This window comes from Mirounga angustirostris, unplaced genomic scaffold (assembly GCF_029215605.1).
Source record: "Mirounga angustirostris isolate CCGP_5_RB_7025 unplaced genomic scaffold, mMirAng1.0.hap1 SCAF_6, whole genome shotgun sequence".
Classification (NCBI taxonomy): domain Eukaryota; kingdom Metazoa; phylum Chordata; class Mammalia; order Carnivora; family Phocidae; genus Mirounga; species Mirounga angustirostris.
The window spans coordinates 21268585-21287510 of record NW_026991714.1 but is presented as its reverse complement, the minus strand read 5'-3'; the positions used below and the strand labels follow the sequence as shown (position 1 = coordinate 21287510).

Here is an 18926-nt window from a genome sequence, read left to right as displayed (position 1 = left end):
TTCCTAAAGTCAAACAATTAATCAAAAACAAAGCTATGACTAAAATCCCAATCTCCTGGCAGCCTATCTGTTGCTGTAGGTTTCACTCCACATAGTTTCCAACATAGTTTATTGGCATAAAATTATAGCTCATTATGCTTTCTAGATTTTAAAAAAGGACCTAAAAGAAAAACAACACAAAGAATACAACAAAAGTCCTTTTGTCTGATGCTATTATACCCAAGAGTTATTTCTAAAAGATATCAATAAATCTACCCTATGACCCAGCAATTGCACTACTGGGTATTTACCCCAAAGACACAGATGTAGTGAAAAGAAGGGCCATATGCACCCCGATGTTCATAGCAGCAATGTCTGCAATAGCCAAACTGTGGAAAGAGCCAAGATGCCCTTCAACAGACAAATGGATAAAGAAGATGTGGTCCATATATACAATGGAATATTACTCAGCCATCAGAAAGGATGACTACCCAACTTTTACATCAACATGGATGGGACTGGAGAAGATTATGCTAAGTGAAATGAGTCAAGCAGAGAAAGTCAATTATCATATGGTTTCACTTATTTGTGGAACATAAGGAATAGCATGGACGACATTAGGAGAAGGAAGAGAAAAATGAAGGGGGGGAAATCGGAGGGAGAGACGAACCATGAGAGACTATGGACTCTGAGAAACAAACTGAGGGTTTTAGAGGGGGGGTGGGGTGGGGGGATGGGCTAGCCCAGTGATGGGTATTAAGGAGGGCACGTACTGCATGGAGAATTGGGTGTTATACGAAAACAATGAATCATGGATCACTACATCAAAAACTAATGATGTATTGTATGGTGACTAACATAACATAATAAAATAAAATTTTATAAATAAATAAATAAATAAATAAATAAATAAATAAATAAATAAATAAAAGATATCAATATTCAGTAAATAGATGAATTTTGGTTTGGCATCTTCAAAGTTCAGTGAGAATGTATCACTTCCTTAGCAAACATTGATACAGTGTTTCCTACGTGTCTGCACTGTTCTAAGTGCTTTTCAGACATTAACTCTTTAAGCCACTGTACAATAGTGCATTCAGCCAGCCTTTGTCCCTGGTGCCTGGGAAATAGCCTCCAAATTCTTGGACTAGAACAAGTGAGAAGAGTGTCCTTATTATTTTTGGGGAGCCCTCATAGTTTATGGTAATGAGATGATTCATGGTGCACCCCAGAATAGTTTCTGCTAAGGAAATGACTCAGAACAGGGGCTGGCCATGTCACAAAGACCACCTATGTGATAAGAGGGTTGGGGCTTTGAGCCAGGAGATAGTAGCCCAAACTACGAGTAGCAGAGAGGGGCTGGGAGACTTGAGTTCAACTGTGCGGCCAGTTACTTAATTAACCACACCTTTGTCATGAAACCCCAATCAAAGCTGCAGACAGCAAAGCAGCTCAGGTGAGCTTCCTTGGTTGGCCATACTTTTGAGTGTTGGCCATGCATCGTTGTGCCTGGTGGAGGAAACAATGTCTGGAACTCCACAGGGAGATGACTGGAATCTGCCTTGTATTTGGGCTCTTCCCAGACCTCACCACTGCAGCCACACTGATTGAAATTGGGGCTATTTATTATCTCTATTCTACAGATGAGGAAACAGGAATTGAGAGTCACCCAGCTGCCTAGTGGATGAAGCAGATTTCCACTCAGTCAGGTCTGGCTCCTGTTGTATGCTCGCCATGATTCTGCCTCACACAAAACAAACCAAACCAACCAAACAAACCCAAGTGCAGAATGTTTCAGTATTTTTTTCAATCCTTTATGTTTCTCTCACCCACATCTACTTGGAGAGCCATCCTTTTTAGCAATTACATTTTATTGCATCTCTACACATCATTCAACTTAAATTTTCATGGAAATAATGTTCCCATCTTTTTGCATTTACATTTCATCAGTTTATGTTATATTTAAATAACCTACATAATTTCAGGTGAAACTAACCTACATAATTTCAGGTGCAACTGGCATAAAGAGATTTGGAGAAAAACGATACTTTCTGTATGCGGATAGTTCAAACGGGGAAAGCAAATGTGTCACGACTTGCTGGAGAGCAGTCTTCTAACAGTGAGTGTGCATCATGGCCAGGCATCAGATTTATGTACAAGAAGAATTATGGAGAGCATGAAAAGCATTCGTGAAAAAGAGGAGCTAGGTTACGAGAGGTCTAATGTGTAAAAGAAAAAGTCTGAAAGGACCACAGCTTCTATTGATCCTTTCCACTAGCTCACTTCTGTGAACCTTGTTCACACTCTTAATGGTATTTGTTCCTTTGGTCTTTCCTTATTATTCCATTCTTTCCAGATTCCCAACATTGATTCAGAGCCGATTTATTAATGTAGGCACTATTCCATCATTAAGCACGGCAACCTGACCAGCATCATGCCAGGTACTTTCACATACATCACCTTCATTAGACCCATTTGACCAATGAGGCATGGCTGAGAACTGAACTTGTGTCCTCTTCATTCCCTATCCACCACCTCCTCTCACATCCTGTACCTCTCTACCCACGGTGGATCTTGACCGTTTCGGTGATGTCCTCACTAGCGCTTTGGAAACTACAGGTCTCTCACTTCACCTTACTGATTTTATCCAACCTTGGGGAATATCCTGGGCTCTAAAGGGCAGGGATGTATAAATGTTTTTAGCTATGGAATATTTCTAGAGAAAGGTTCCACATGCCCAAGCTGTCTGAATTACTCCCAGATTTCTCCAACTGAAAGAAAGTATTTCTTTTGGGGAATTATCACAAAGTTGTATAATGATCTTTTAGCATTTAGAAGTATTTTTGTGCATATCTTATTTGCCTTTTTTAGACAACAGTTTCCTTAAAACTCTTATCCACTCATTCAATGAATATTTAACTCATGCAGTTCCTTATCTATTAGTATATGTGACTTGATTAAATTACCTGCAGGTACAGATGGGAGAGCTCCTGCTTGCCACTTCTCTACTTTATCAGTATGCTCTAAGAATCACTAAGGTAACGTTTTCTGAGAATTGTACAAATATCCTACCCACAAAATGGGCAATAAATTCTTCAAAGAGGGAATCAGTTTCCCATTAGAATTTAAGAGGCATGTTTGCATTATTTTATCAGTAAAGGGATAAAAACAGGTATGAATTTCTGTATAATAATTTGAAGTTAAAGCAAATTTAGTTGCAGTTCTGGTTTTCAGAATCAATACAAGCAGAGTCACTGGAGAGTTAGTGATTTAGTTAAGCCTGCTATCCCCCCTAGATAGCCCATTTTAAATTTCCCTTCTTCTTGACTTATTCCTCAGGTGGTAAAATCAAACTGTTCTCAAATATAACTAGCACTTAAGTCTTCTGACAGAACAAAAAGCTACAATAAGACCATAACCCAAATTTCTTTCTAAATTTCAAAAGAGTAATCCTTCATCTTCAGTAACATAAAGGCTAGCAATAACCTCAGAAAACATCTCCCTCTACTCTCGGGTTAATTAACTCCTTTCTCTGTATCCAGAAGGATGGAATCCACCCTGTTGGAAATATCATACATTCCCAGTTTGTGGCAGTGACTCCCATGTTTACAGAATGTGGCCCAAGAGAGCTGCAGGAAGTAGCTGCTAGACAGAGAGTCTAGAATGAGGTCTAACACTGACCTAGACCACATTCTATTTTGAGTTTCCCTTATGTACTTCATGTCTTTATTAACCGTTCTTGGGACATTCAAAAAGCATCTTGTTAAGTTCACAACCTACATCAAATCTAAGTTTACAATTTGGCACAACTTGCCTTAGAATTTAGTTATGTTTGAATAAGGAATGGCATTTTTGGAAGCCCTCAAAAAGCAGGAAGGGAAATGGAAGACTTTTTAAAGCGTCGTGAAACTCTGTGTACATAAATACTTTTCACAGACTAGCCTTTATAGGCTGTATGGATTAGGAAGAGATGGAGTAATTTTCCATGAAACAAAGACTTAATCCTCATGGGGAGAAATTCTTGACTAAAAGCAACTGATACCTTGCCAAATTCAATCTACTGAAAATATATCCATTAACTATTCTGCTGAACCCACTTTACCTGGTGCTACCATCCATTAAAGCTGACTCACAATGAGACCTAAGGCTCCCAATGTAGAGATCACTATGTTAAAAATTGAAGTAAAAATGCATAGATATTATTGCTCTTCATGGCTAAAGTGTTGTTATTGACAATAGCTTTATTCCAAACCTAACTGTGTCTCAGTTGTATTAGTGATTGAGTAGATCTTTGACATATCTCTAAAGCAGCATGCTAGGGTGATGGATGTTAAGTAAATTTAATGTGGTAATCATTTCACAATATATGCATATATCATATCATTATGTTGTATGCCTTAAAATTATACAATGTTATATGGCAATTATATCTCAATAAAACTGGGGGGGGGATAAAGCAGCATGCTCAGTGGTGGTAGCAGTAGTGATGATTATTTTAAAGTAATTTATAATCTCTAGGAGAACACTTGTTAAAAAACAATAGAATTCATTACTCTGATAGCCAGCCTCCATAAGGGGCCCCAACAAGCTCTGCTTCTTGGTATTCATAGGCTGATATAGTTTCCCACATTGCATAAAACAGACATTGGTAACTAATAGGATGTTGCAGAAATGACAGTGTAACTTCCAAGCTAGGTCATAAAAGACATTTAAGACTTCCATCTTGCTTTCCTTGATCCCTCAATTTGGAGGAAGCTCACTGTTGTGCCATGAAGACACTCAAGAAATCCTACAGAGAAATTCACATGACAAGAAACTAAGGCCTCCTGCCAACAGCCATGCAAATCAGCCATCTTGGAATCAGATCTTTAGGTCACATGAAGCTGTCATATGACTGCAGCCCCAACCTCCACCTAAACTGCTACCTCACAAGAAACCTCAAGCCAGAATCACCCAGCTAAGCCACTCCTGACACAAGGAAACCATGAGATAACTGCTTGCTTTAAAACACTGGGTTTGGGGCTAATTTGTTATACAGCAGTAGAAAACTAATACAGTTACCAACACAAAGATGATTGATGAAAGTAGAAATACAGTATTTGACCAATGAGTAAATACTCCAGTCAGAATACTGTTGGTGGTAGAGAGCCTCATGCCTTCTCTTTCCTGATTACTGGTATCATCTATTTTTTAGCACTCTGTAACAAAGTTCCTGAGTTTCTGCCCTAAATCTATAAAGAAAAGTAGCAAATTCAGTTGTGGGGAAAATGTTAAAGTGTCGCTAGTGTTAAGTGTTAATTTAAAAAAAAAAACAGATACAGGATCAAGATTGAATTGTTCTTAGTCCAATTGGTGTGAAAACCTTTCAAAATATAACGTATTTGCAAAGAACATGAATTAAAAATGAATATTCTATTTGTACTTGAAAAGACATTTGATCCTTTATCTTAATTTTACCAGGTGAAGCCAATGCTGGACTCTGCTTTCATTTTATCCCATATAGCCTGATGAATAAAAAGCAATTACATGTTCCATGGACAAGAATTCTCTATCCTAAAGGGATTATATTTATTAATTTTCTTTACTGATGGTGTAATTGGACATTTCTAGGTTTCAGAAAAGTCTAAGAATTGTGTCTCTGAAAACCCTTAGGCCTGAAGTCCAACTAAACGCTCATTAGTCCTCTCCCCTTTAATTTGTTATTTCTACCCCCAAACCCTATCAGTGTCTGTGGCCCAGTCTTCCAGATGCCAAACCTTTCTTTTCCTAGACTCTACACCAGGAAAAATGTGGCAAAATAAATAAGCAGTTGAAGATTCAGGGCCTAGGAACATCTGATGAGGTTTCCCTCGTGTTGACATTCCCCCAGGATTTTGTTCTGAGATTTCGATTCTTCTCTTTCACATAGCTTTTTGTTAGTGTCTCTGGTTCCATCCTGATTTCTCTTTATACTCCACCCTAATGGTTCTTCAACTTTTCAGGGTAAAATTTCATAAAACCTCAGGATCACTGTCCCCAGAAAAATGTACATAGAAGTTAATTTTTTTAAGAGAGAGTCAACCAAGAAACAGACCCTTATCTATAGAGAACAAATTGGTGGTTACCAGAGGGGAGGTGGGTAGAGGGATGGGTAAAATAGGTGATGGGGATTAAGGAGTACACTTATAATGATGAGCACTGAGTAATGAATAGAATTCCTGAATCAATGTATTGTACACCTGCAACTAATATAACACTGTATGTTAACTATAGTGAAATTAAAAAAATAATTAAATAAAAAATTTTAAGTTAATTTTTTCATACAAATTGTGAAAGTTCAAGACTCACTGAAGCCCATATGTGTGCTCTCTGGCTAAAAGCTTCAACAATATATATTTTCCTTAGATGAGCTTAACCAGTGTCATAGCTTCAATCATCATTATAGCCTATATTTCCAGCCCAGGCACCTCTCCTAAGTCCTACAACACTATCTCCAACAACCCACTGGACACTTTAACTTAGAGGCCCCATCCTCACTTCAAATTCCCAAATCTCCTCCTCTTTTCTTCTCTATTCAATGAATAGGATGACCACCCATTCAACTGCCCATACCAGAAAACTAAGAGTCATCCCTGACTTTCTCTTTTCTTCATTCTTTGCATACAACCTATTACTAGCTGATTCTTAAAATCCAGCCCTTCTTAAAATTTCAACTTTCCCAGTTCATAGAAACAGCCTTCTAACTGCGCTACCTGCCTTCAGACTTAATACCTGCTAATCAGTCTGAATCCTAAACTATCACTTTAAAACCAAATATATTCATGTCTCCCCTTCCCCCCCAAAATAACCTTTAATGTATCTATATTTGTTTTCAGATAAAGTTAAAAACCCAGAGTGACTTTTTATGACCTCCCCCATATGCTGTCATAGTAATACTATTGCCTTAACATGTAATGTGTTGCTTCTCTGTCCTACTACAACGTAAGTTACTCTCAAAATTAACTTTTTTTATTTTAAATTAAAAAAAATGCAATCAAGAATAAAAAGAACAATAGACCCCCTCTTTCTGCACTACTCCCACTACAGAAGTGCACATTTAGAATACATAGAGATTGCACTTTTTCATATGTATATATATCTTCTGTGTCATGCATGGCATCTGTCCATTGCAAGCACTGAATAATTATTTTTTAATAAATGGGTTAAGTCATGTAGCATTATGGGATGAAGGCATTTTGAATCAGATGGAAGATGTGCATTCACTCTATGCCCCTGCTATACAAAGTGTGGTCTACGAATCAGAGCCTGAGCATCGCCAGGAAGTGACGACATTGAGAAACGCAGAATGTCAGCCCTAGTTCAGACTAGAGATTCACAAGATCCCAAGCCTACCAGAAAGCACACTGAAGCCTGAGCAGCTGACCTGACTTACCCACAGCCCTTCTACCTAAAAGACACCAATAGAAGCCATCTCCTAGTGACATAGGCAGATATAGTAAAAGAACATCTAAATATCAAAAATCATGTTGATCAGATTGGTGTATCTTAGTAGGTACTAAACACAATGTTTTGGGTTTCTGTGCTGAGTCAAAACACCACATTCTCTGATAACTGTATTTCAATTTGGGGATTTCCAGTGAAAGCTGGCCTTGGCCATCACAAAAGACTATGTGGATCTCATGGAAAGCAGAGCCACTTAAATCAGAGACTGTCAACTTTTGTCTTCATCGAGGACAGTGGTTTCTTTCCATAAAACAATTGGAAGTTAACTATTAAATCATCAACACATTCGGTAGGGCACACTTCAGAGCAAGGCAACTGTTAATATATGTGTTTTCTAATACACAGGCAGCAAGGCAAAATGGAAAACATGGCAATCAAGTTTGTTTTTGATTCCGTCACTGTGCTAACTTAGATGATTTTTCCAGCCCTCCTAAATGTCCTCCCCTGTAAAATGGGAATAAGACTCTCTACTTCATAAGGTTATTGTGAGGATTAACACGATATCTATACTGCCTGGCACAGAAGAGCCACTTGATAACAACGGTAGCTGCTCGTAAAAACGATTATTTTATTTAATGTTCTCACAATCTGCCCTAGCTGCTTCAAAATATGTGTCTAACCTCAGAGAACAGATCGATCTAATAAAACACAGAAGTTTAACCTGGGCGCCAACACTGTAAAGATTTTGACACCCACATCCTCTCCCCTCAATTCCCTGCCCGTTTCCTTGGTCTGTTTACTACACGCTATAAACATTTCTATGGTGATAGCACTTCGTTGTTATTGTACTTCTTTGTAGCATATCTTTCTCCTCTCTCTCTATACAGCCCACTCTCTAAAGTCTGTGGCTTAACACTTTTTCCCTGGAGAAACCTCCACATCCAACATAATTCCTTACACATACTGAGTAGCCAATAAATGACTGAGGAATAAGTTAATGAATAAACATCAGACCCTCCAGAAACTTTCTTTGCCAATGATCAATAACTCCCTATTGCTTTGTCTTTGGTAGAAAATCATTACCAAATTCTTAGCTTTTCTCCTGTGAGAACCTTTTTGGAAAGTCTCTACCTTCTTCATCTACTCTCCCATCCCCCTTTCTCAACCCCCTACACACTTAGGTCTACCCCCCTTTTTTTTTAAATTGAGGTATGATTGACATTCAACATTATATTAGTTTCAGGTATAAGACATAATGATTCAATATTTGTATATATTGTGAAATGATCACCACAGTAAATGTAATTAACATCTGTCACCATACATAATAGATTTTTTTCTTGTGATGAGAACTTTTAAGATTTATTCTCTTAGCAACTTTCAAATATGTAATACAGTATTAACTATAGTTGCCATGCTGTATATTACATCCTGATGACTTATTTATTTTAGTTTTTATTTATTTATTTTTAAGTAATCTCTATACCCAACATGGGGATCAAACTCATGACCCAGACAGAGGTAAGAGTCACAAGCTTTTCCAACTGAGCCCGTCAGATGCCCCATGACTTACTTATTTTATAACTGCAAGTTTGTAACTTTAGACTCCCTTCACCCATTTCACAATCCCACCCCTGAGCTCTGGTAATTACCAACCTGCTCTATCTATGAGCTTGATGTTTCTTTTGTTTGGTTTTGTTTTGTTTAGATTCCACATATAAGTGAGATCATATATTTGTCTTTCTCTATCTGACTTATTTCACTTAGCATAATGCCTTCATGGTCCATCCATGTTGTTGAAAATGGCAATATTTCATTTCTTTATGGCGGAAAAATATTCCATTGTAAATATATACCATATTTTCTTTATCCATTTATCTGTTGATGGACACTTAGGTTGTTTCCATATCCTGGCTACTGTAAATAATGCTGCAATGAACATGGGGGTGCAGATACATTTTCAAGGTAATGTTTTTGTTTTCTTCAGATAAATATACTGAATCATATGGCAGCTCATTTTTTAGTTTTTTTGAGGAACATCCATACTGATTTCCATAGTCACTGCACCAGTTCACATTCCCCCAACAGTGCACAAGTGTTCTCTTTTCTCCACATCCTTGCCAACACTTGTAATTTCTTGTCCCCCCCCTTTTTTTTAAAGATTTTACTTATTTATTTGAGAGAGAGAAAGTGACAGAGGGAGCATGATCAGAAGGAGGAGCAAAGGGAGAGGGAGAAGCAGACTCCCTGCTGAGCAGGGAGCCCTACACAGGACTCAAGGGATCAGGACCTGAACCCAAGGCAGCTGCTTAACCAACTGAGCCACCCAGGTGTCTCTCTTGTCCTTTTGATGATAGCTATTCTAACAGGTATGAAGTGCTATCTCATTGTGGTTTGACTTGCATTTCCTTGATGATTAGTGACGTTGAGCCTCTTTTCATATACCATTGGCCATCTGTATGTCTTCTTTGGAAAAAAGTCTATTCAGATCCTCTGCTCATGTTTTAATTGGATTTTTTGTTTGCTTTTTGTTTTTGTTTGTTTGTTTGCTATTGAGTTGTATAAGTTCTTTATACATTCTGGATATTAACCCCATATCAGATATATGATTTACAAATATTTTCTTCCATTCAGGAGGTTACCTTTTTATTTTGTTGATGGTTTCCCTTGCTCCTCAGAAGCTTTTTAGTTTGATGTAGTCCTGTTTGTTTATTTTTGCTTTTGTTGCCTTTGCTTTTGGTGTCAAATTCAAAAAATCATCACCAAGACAAATGTCAAAGAGCTTACCACCTATGCCTCCTTCTAGGTGTTTTACAGTTTTGGTTTTATATTCAAGTCTTTAATCCATTTTGAGTTAATTTTTGTGTATGCTATAAGATAGTGATCCAGTTTCATTCTTTTGCATGTTGCTGTCCAATTTTCCCAACACCATTTATTGAAGAGACTGTCCTTTCCCCATTGTATATTCTTTGTCATAAATTAATTAACATTGGGGTACCTGGGTGGCTCAGTCAGTTAAGCGTCCAAATCTTGATTTCAGCCCAGGTCATGATCTCAGGGTGCTGGGACTGAGCCCCACTTCGGGCTCCACACTTGGCATGGAGCCTACCTAAGATGCTCTCTCCTCCCTTTGCCCCTACCCAACTCCCTGCATGTGCTCTCTCAAAAAAAAAAAAAAAAGATAAATTAACTACCATTATGTATGTGGGTTTATTTCTGGGCTGCCTATTCTGTTCCATTGATCTATGTGTCTGTTTTTATTCTAATACTATACTGTTTTAATTCTTATAGTTTTGTAATATAGTTTGAAATCAGGGAGTGTGAAGCCTCCAGCTTTGTTCTTCTTTCTCAAGATTACTTTGTCTGTTCAGGGTCTTTTGTGGTTCCATATTATTTTAAAATTGTTCTGGTTCTATGAAAAATGCCATTGAAATTTTGATAGGGATAGCATTGAATTTATAGATTGCTTTGGGTAGTGTGAACACTTAAATAATATATATATATATTTTAAAGATTTTATTTATTTGAGTAAGATAGAGAAAGAGAGAGAAAGCAGGAGCAGGGGGGAGGGGCAGAGGAAGAGGGAGAAGCAGACTCCCTGCTAAGAAGGGAGCCCAATGTGGGGCTCGATCCCAGGATCCTGGGAAGGCAGATGTTTAACCGACTGAGCCACCCATGTGCCTCGAACAGTTCAATAATATTAATTCTTCCAATCAAAGAGCATGTAATATCTTTCCATTTATTTGTGTCTTCTTCAGTTTCTTTCACCCATGTCTTATAGATTTTAGTGTACAGGTCTTTCATCTCCTTGGTTAAATTTATTTTATTCTTTTTGATGCAATTATAAATGAAACTGTTTTCTTAATTTTCTTTCTGGTAGTTTATTATTAGTGTATAGAAATGCCATAGATTTCTATATATTTATTTTGTATCCTATAACTTTATTGAATTCATTTATTAGTTCTAAAGGGTTTTTGGTGGGGTCTATATAGCATCATGTCTGCAAATAGAGATAGTTTTACTTCCTTTCCAATTTGGATGTGTTTTATTTCTTTTTTTGCCTAATTGCTCTGGCTAGATCTTCCAATACTATGTTGAATAAAAGTGGTGAGAGGAGATATCCTGTCTTATTCTTGATGTAGAGAATCTTCTTCACCTTCTCACTATTGCGTATGATGTTAGTTGTGGGCTTGTCATATTTGGCCTTTATTATGTTGAGGTATGTTCCCTCTATACTTACTCTGTTGAAAGCTTTTATCACAAAAGGACATTGAATTTTGTAAACTTTTTCTGCATCTACTGAGATGATCATATGACTTTTATCGTTCATTTTTTAATGCAGTGTATCAGGTTGATTGATTTGCTGATGTTGAACCATCCTTGCAACCTGGAATAAATCCTATTTGATCATGGTATCTGACCCTTTTAATGTATTTTTTTAAGATTTTATTTATGTATTTATGTATTTATTTATTTGAGATAAAGAGCACACCGGCACGCATGCATGCAAGGACAGTGGGGGTAGAGAAGGAGGGAGACAGACAAGCAGATTCTGCGCTGAGCATGGAGCTCAATGTGGGGCTCAATCTCATGACCCTGAGATTACAACCTCAGCCGAAATCAAGAATTGGTTGCTTAACCAACTGAGCGACCCAGGAACCCCACTCTTTTAATGTATTTTTGAATTTGGTTTGATAACATTTTGTTGAGGATTTTTGCATCTATGTTCATCATGGATATTGGCCTGTAATTGTCTTTTCTTGCGGTGTCCTTGTCTGGCATTGGAATCAGGATAAAGCTGGCCTTGTAAAAAGAGTTTTTAAGTATCCCTTCTTTTACTTTTTGAGAGAGTTTAAGAAGGACTGGTATTAATTCTTCTTTGAATGTTTGGTAGAATTCACCATTGAAGCAGTCTGGTCCTGGACTTTTGTTTGTAGGGAGTTTTTAACTACTGATTCAATCTTCTTACTAATAATGGGTCTTTTCAGATTTTCTATTTCTTCATGATTCAGTATTAGAAGGTTGCATGTTTCTAGGAATTTACCCATTTCTTCTAGGTTGTCAAATTTGCTGGCATATAATTCTTCACAGTAGTTACTTATGATCCTTTCTATTTTTGTTGTATTAGTTTTAACATCTCTTCTTTAATTTCTGATTTTATTTATTTTTTTTTATTTTTTTAAAGATTTTATTTATTTATTTGAGAGAGAGAAGGGGAGAGAGAGAGAGAGAGTGCATGAGAGGGGGGAGGGTCAGAGGGAGAAGCAGACTCCCCACTGAGCAGGGAGCCTGATGCGGGACTCGATCCTGGGACTCCAGGATCATGACCTGAGTCGAAGGCAGTCGCTTAACCAACTGAGCCACCCAGGCACCCACTGATTTTATTTATTTGAACTCTCTTTTTTTCTTGATGAGTCAGGCTATAGGTCTGTCAATTTTGTTTAACTTTTCAAAGAACTGGCTCTTTCTTTTATTGGCCTTTTCATTGCTTTTTTTTAGTCTCTATTTCATTTATTTCTTCTTTGATCTTTGTTATTTCCTTCCTTCTACTAACATGGGGCTTTGTTCATCTTTTTCTAGTTTCCCTTTAAAAAAAAAAAAAAACAGACTTACTTCATTTTATTTTTCTTGTATAAAAACTATTTGGTGGCCACAGATAACTGCCTGGGTTCTCTGCACAGAGACTGGTGTGGGTCTTTAGACATGGTCAGTGAATTCTTGATAGGGAGACTTGGTGAGCACATGTCTTTCCAGAGTTCAGAGGTGAGAATGCTGTAGGTCTTGGGTATGGCATTAAAGGTGGCCTTGGTGATGTCACCAAGTGGTGGTACAGCCCCTAGCCAAGGTGTAGCAGTCATTGATTCTGGCCATCTCAGGCACAGTGGCCTAGATAATGACAGTGCCTGAGGGGTGGGGGGGCAGGGAACAGGGTACCAGCAGCACAGAGCCACAGCAGCAGGTCTCCTTGCAAGCAATGGTATGGGGCTTGCTGATCTAGTTCTCCCAGTGTCCTTACTGCATAGGATGATGCAGAGTGTCGCCAGATGTTGGCACCATGGATGGCAATGGCTACCTCCTGAGAGCACTTTACCCCCAGAACAACATGTCCATTGTAAATCCTGATCATGACAAATGCCTTGATCCTGGTCCACTGGCCAGCACAGGTCTGCTTTTACACAGGTGTAATCTTCAAAACCTGTGGAGTTCTTCTTTTTTTTTTTTTAAGATTTTATTTATTTATTTGACAGAGAGAGAGACAGCGAGAGAGGGAACACAAGCGGGGGGAGTGGCAGAGGGAGAAGCAGGCTCTCCGCTGAGCAGGGAGCCCGATGTGGGGCTTGATCCCAGGACCCTGGGACCATCACCTGAGCAGAAGGCAGATGCTTAATAACTGAGCCACCCAGGTGCCCCCTGTGGAGTTATTCTTAGAAAATGTATTGTAAACCCTAAGAAGTGATCGTGGAAGCAGCTGAAATGTCAGCAGCGTTCCTGTTCTCGGGCCATTGAACGCAATAGCCTGGTAGGAGCAGGATCCCACCATCTCCGGGGTTAGTCTTAGAGAAAGTATAGTGTAAGCCCTAAGGGGTGACTGGAAGCAGCTGAAACATCAGCAGCGTTCCTGTTCTCGGGCTGTTGAACACAATGGCCTGGAAGGAACAGGATCCTATCATCTCGTGCGGCAGGGCATACATAAGGAGCTATGAAAGAAAGTAACCCTTGGGTGATTGCTAGCATGAACGTCACCTTCCTCCCTTATCCCATAACCCCCTCCTTGCATGTCCACGCACAGAGGAGGGTGCAGGCCTGCTTTCCAGCTTCTCTTTCTATTCCTTCCCCATACTTTGATACATCTGTCCTTGCTTTGCTGATAGAAAACTAAATAAAAGCTATGTGCAGAATTCAGCTGCAACTACTCTCCCTTGTAGAGGCAGCCCTGCATGACCCCTCAGATTGGTGTCTGAGAGCATTACTTCTGTGCATGACAACAAAAACCTCATCCTAGAGGGACACCCCAGGAAAAAGTCAATGACCTCAAATTCCTTGATGGGCAGGGAGAAGAGATAAATCTCCTCCACAGTCTTGATCTTTCTGTCCTCGACCAGACAGCCCAGTTTGGTGATGGGGATCCATTCCTTGTCCTCAGCCTTGACTCTGAGAGCTCTGTGGCCTCAGCCCTAGCTCCAAATGCTACTGCTGAAGCCTCTAGAAGCCACCACAGCCTCCCACCAGGGCCCCCTAGAGACTCTGGGACCCCCCTACAGCACTAGCATCATCCACCATTTGCCATTTTCTCAGTTTTCCTTCCCTCCGTCTCTATTGCTCTTTCCTTCCAAAGGAGTCTTAACTCTTCAACTGCAACAGGGGAGGTGAGGTTGTCTTTTGCTTAGGTATATCACTCAGTACACTCTAGTCAGAAATAAAGCTAATAGAAGAAAATCTCTATATAAGGATCTTTTTACCTGGTTTGCCCACCATGGGCACCTGATTCTTATCTGTAAGAGACATGAAATCCACCCAATTCACTTAGTCTTTCATTAAATAAAGCAGAGCTTTGGGGAATTTCAGTGCTCTGTTTTCATTTTCTTTCTCTCTCCCCCCACTGCTATCCCCACCCCATTTGCCTATTCAACTGATCCTGAAATGGGTTTAATTACTTATTTAATAGCTTTCATGATATTTGTGCTTAAAAACTCACAAGGGGGGAAAAAAGAAGGTTATTATAAACATTAGGAATACAAAATCTAAACAGAGCAAACCAGAATTTTGCCTCATGCGTGGTTTTATTGCTCCTGAGGCAGGTGAAGAAAATATGGGCTCACAGAGGTTTCTCACTCATTGCTAAGAAATCCCTGTAGGCCCTCAGAGAAGACCACCTCTCCTTGCACTTCACTGAATGCTATTTTCAGTCTATTTTTTTTTAATTCCTGTGCTTTAATCTACCTATTTTCAAGCTGAATCTAATAAACTGTTGGTAGTTGAAATAAGAGGCAGTCCTTAATTCAATCTTAATTCCCCAGAGATGTAAAAAAAAAAAAATTAAGTCAGGATCAGATGGAATTCAGTTCTTACTTTTTACAGTCACAAGAAACAAATGAGCCACTCCTGAGGTAGTTTTAGATCAGATTTAGAACACCAAAGACCTTTTATATTTCCAAGCATTTTGCTTGGTTACTTCTCTGGGCAAAATTTCAGGATCCTGTAGCATATTTAAAACTCCATGACACCAATTTCATTTTCTTTTGGTTACTTAATAGACTTTAAAAAAAAAAAAATGTGATGCCAATTCTTACTTGGCAGAATCTACATATCATTTCCAGCCAATTCTTCATTTTCACATATTCTTGGGATTAGAGTAAAATTGTCAGATTTAGCAAGTAAAAATGCAGAATGCCCAGTTAAATTAGAATTTCAGGTAAATAACAAATAATGTTTTGGTATAAGTATATTCCGTGCAATATTTGGGTCATACTTATACTGAAAAATCATTCAGGTGACTTGAAACAACAGAAATCTTCTCTCACAGTTCTGGAGGACAGAAGTCTGAATCAAGTCGATAGCAGAGCCACAATCACTGCAAAGGCTCTAGGAGAGAATGCTTCCTTGCCTCTTCCAGCTTCTGGTGGTTCAGGCGTTCCTTGGCTTATAGCTGCATAACTCCAACCTCTACCTCTCTTTCCACATCACATTCTCTAGTTTTTCAGATCTCTCTCCTCTCTCTACCGTTACCAGGACATCAGTCATTGGATTTAGGGCTCATCCAGTTAATCTATGATGATCTCATCTCAAGATCCTTAATTACATCTGCAAAGACCCTTTTTCAAATAAAGTAGCATTAACAGGATCCAGGTATTAAGAGGTAACTTCTGAAGGCTCATCATTCAACCTGCCACAGAGGGGAATAGCTAAAACTCTAAACACCCCATCTGAGGTTGATAAATTCATGGCTCAGGTGTAATATGCAATACACCCAAGTCAGAAATGAAACTAATGAAGGTAAATCTGTATAAGGCTCTGTTTACCTGATTTTTCCATCATGGACACCAGGTTTTTATTTGTAAGAAGCATATGAAATCCACCAATTCATTTAGTCACTCCTTCAATGGACCATTTTTTGTTAAGCTCCTTTTATGTGTCAGTGTCCAAGAATCAGAGGTAAATCAAACAATCTTAAGGAATACTTTCTAATGAGGAGGTAATGGACCAATCAATAAGCAAACAAATAGGATTGTTATATAATTTAGTAAGTGCTATGAAGGAAATAAACAACGTGGCTGATAAAGAGTAACTGGAAACAAGACATGCTGCTTAGAAAGAGCAGTCAGCAAAGGTTCTCAGAAGAGAAGACATTTGTGCTGAGTGTCAAGAGATGAGCATAAGCCAGCCACACAAAGATCCCCACAAAAAATTTCTTGGACAAGGAATATGGGTTTAAAGGTCTGAGTTTGGGAGGGGATCACTGTGCTCTAGAAACAGGTAAATGGCAGAGTGGCCAGAACATAGTGACCAGGCAAAAGCATAGTACAAGAATGGGGCTTGATAGAGCCTGGTCATTGCTGGGTCTTTTTTTTTTTTTTAAAGATTCATTTATTTATTTATTGGACAGAGTACATGCATGAGGGCAGGGGAGGTACAGAAGGAGAGAGAGAATCCAAAGCAGACTCCCTGCCGAGCGGGGAGCCCCATGTGGTATTCAATCCCAGGACTCATAGATCATGACCTGAGCTGAAATCAAGAGTCGGATGTCTAACTGACTGAGCCACCCAGGTGCCTCATTGCTGGGTCTTACGGCTCATGGTGGGAAGTTTGGACTTTATAGAAATGAGAAGACACCAACAGCTTAAAAAGAAGAATGATGAGATTTGGTTTACATATTTAAAATTCAGTGAGTACTATGTGAGAAATGACTTAGCGAGGCTAGAGTGGAAGCAAGCAGACCAGTTAGGTTATTATAGTAGGCAGGCAAGGGATGTAGAATATTGTTGGGCATATGGAAAATAATGGAAATCATTTGGAAGTCAAACTATCAGAACTCACTTATAGATTACATCTTGGTGGTAGAAGACAGAAAAGATGACACCACCAATTATAGGGCATAAATTTTCCCAGTTAGAAAGTACATCACCCAGCTTTTCTTGTAGTTCACTGTGACCATGTAAGTTCTAGACAAGAGGATGTGAATGGAAGAGATACGAGCAATCTCTGGGTCACATCTGCAAAAAGAGAAGCTCGACTTTAATTTCCTCTTTCACTCTTCTAGATGGCTGGGAAACAGGACACGTAAAGGAGCTGCCTTAGATCTAGAGAAAAAAGTCACATGATGATGGCAAAGCTGTCCCACCATCCAGCATTCTTGGGTGGTCTCATTGATGAAGTCATGCTATCTGCCCTGGACTGCCTGCCTACTTTATTCTCTGGTATGTGAGAGAGAAGTTAAGATTCTACCTCGCTTAAACCCCCACACTTTAGAGGTTTGGTTACAGTAGCCCTGCTTATATCCTAATACTCTCCACAACGACTGCAAGAATCCCAAACTCTCTTTCTAACCTGAATGTTCTGTACATGTGTTCTTGCCTCCTCCCAAGACATGGGTTCTGTTCTCTGTGATAATGAGGGCTGGAGCATAGGGCATCATTTAAACCCATGTTGATGGAAAGAATTCCTTCCTCCATAGAGTCCAAGGTGAAAAGGATTTCCTGTTGCACAGTGTCATGATAGGTCTTGTACAATGCATTAAATATCACCTCAGGTACAGAAAATTATGGGTGTTAACTGTTCATATATTTCATACTAAATATTGTGTTGATTATACAGGGGATTAACGTTCAAGTTAAGATTTGTCAATTAAGGGTAGATATTTAACATCTGCCTAGGAATTTTGTTAAGAGTCTGAATCTCAGAACTTACAACATGAACTATAAAAAATTAACACTTAGTGAAAAAATATATAAATTGTATTTTTTTGCACTTGTATACCGCATTTATTTTTTCTTTATTCCTGGCTTAAAGTCTAACATGAAATGAATCCTTTTGGTTAACTTTAGTTGTATTCAGAGTATATACAATTTATAGTTACTCTTCTATGTCTAGGATTTTATTTTATTGAAAGTAAGTAAATTAGGGGCTTTTGGGTGGCTCAGTCAGTTAAGCGTCCGATTTGGTTTCAGCTCAGGTCATGATTTCAAGGTCATGGGATGCAGTCCCATGTCGGATGCCCCCTCTTAGTAGGGAGTCGGCTTCTCTCCCTCTCTCTCTGCCCCTCCCCCTGCTCTCTCTCTCTAAAGTAAATAAATAAATCTTTTAAAAAAAGAAGAAAGTAAGTAAATTAAATATACACACAACTCTACTTCATCCCTGCTGTTAGGAAGGAGAACCATAAGAATAAGAATTATCCCTTTGAATACAAGGGAAATCACAACATTTAAGGTACATTCAGAGGCTTTTTAAATCTGTATTTTGGTTTTGGTTTACATTAAACTATACATAATGTTCTCTTGAATACTTGTAATTATTAAATATAATAAAAT

General features: G+C 38.7%; 1 protein-coding gene and 1 pseudogene across 1 annotated transcript in view; both read right to left on the bottom strand.

Moving 5' to 3' along the window:
- Positions 1 to 18926, bottom strand: part of CDC73 (cell division cycle 73) — a 259032-nt gene that overhangs the window by 23872 nt on the left and 216234 nt on the right. The window lies entirely within an intron of this gene.
- On the bottom strand, positions 8573 to 18044 carry LOC123845659 (small ribosomal subunit protein uS5-like; annotated as a pseudogene).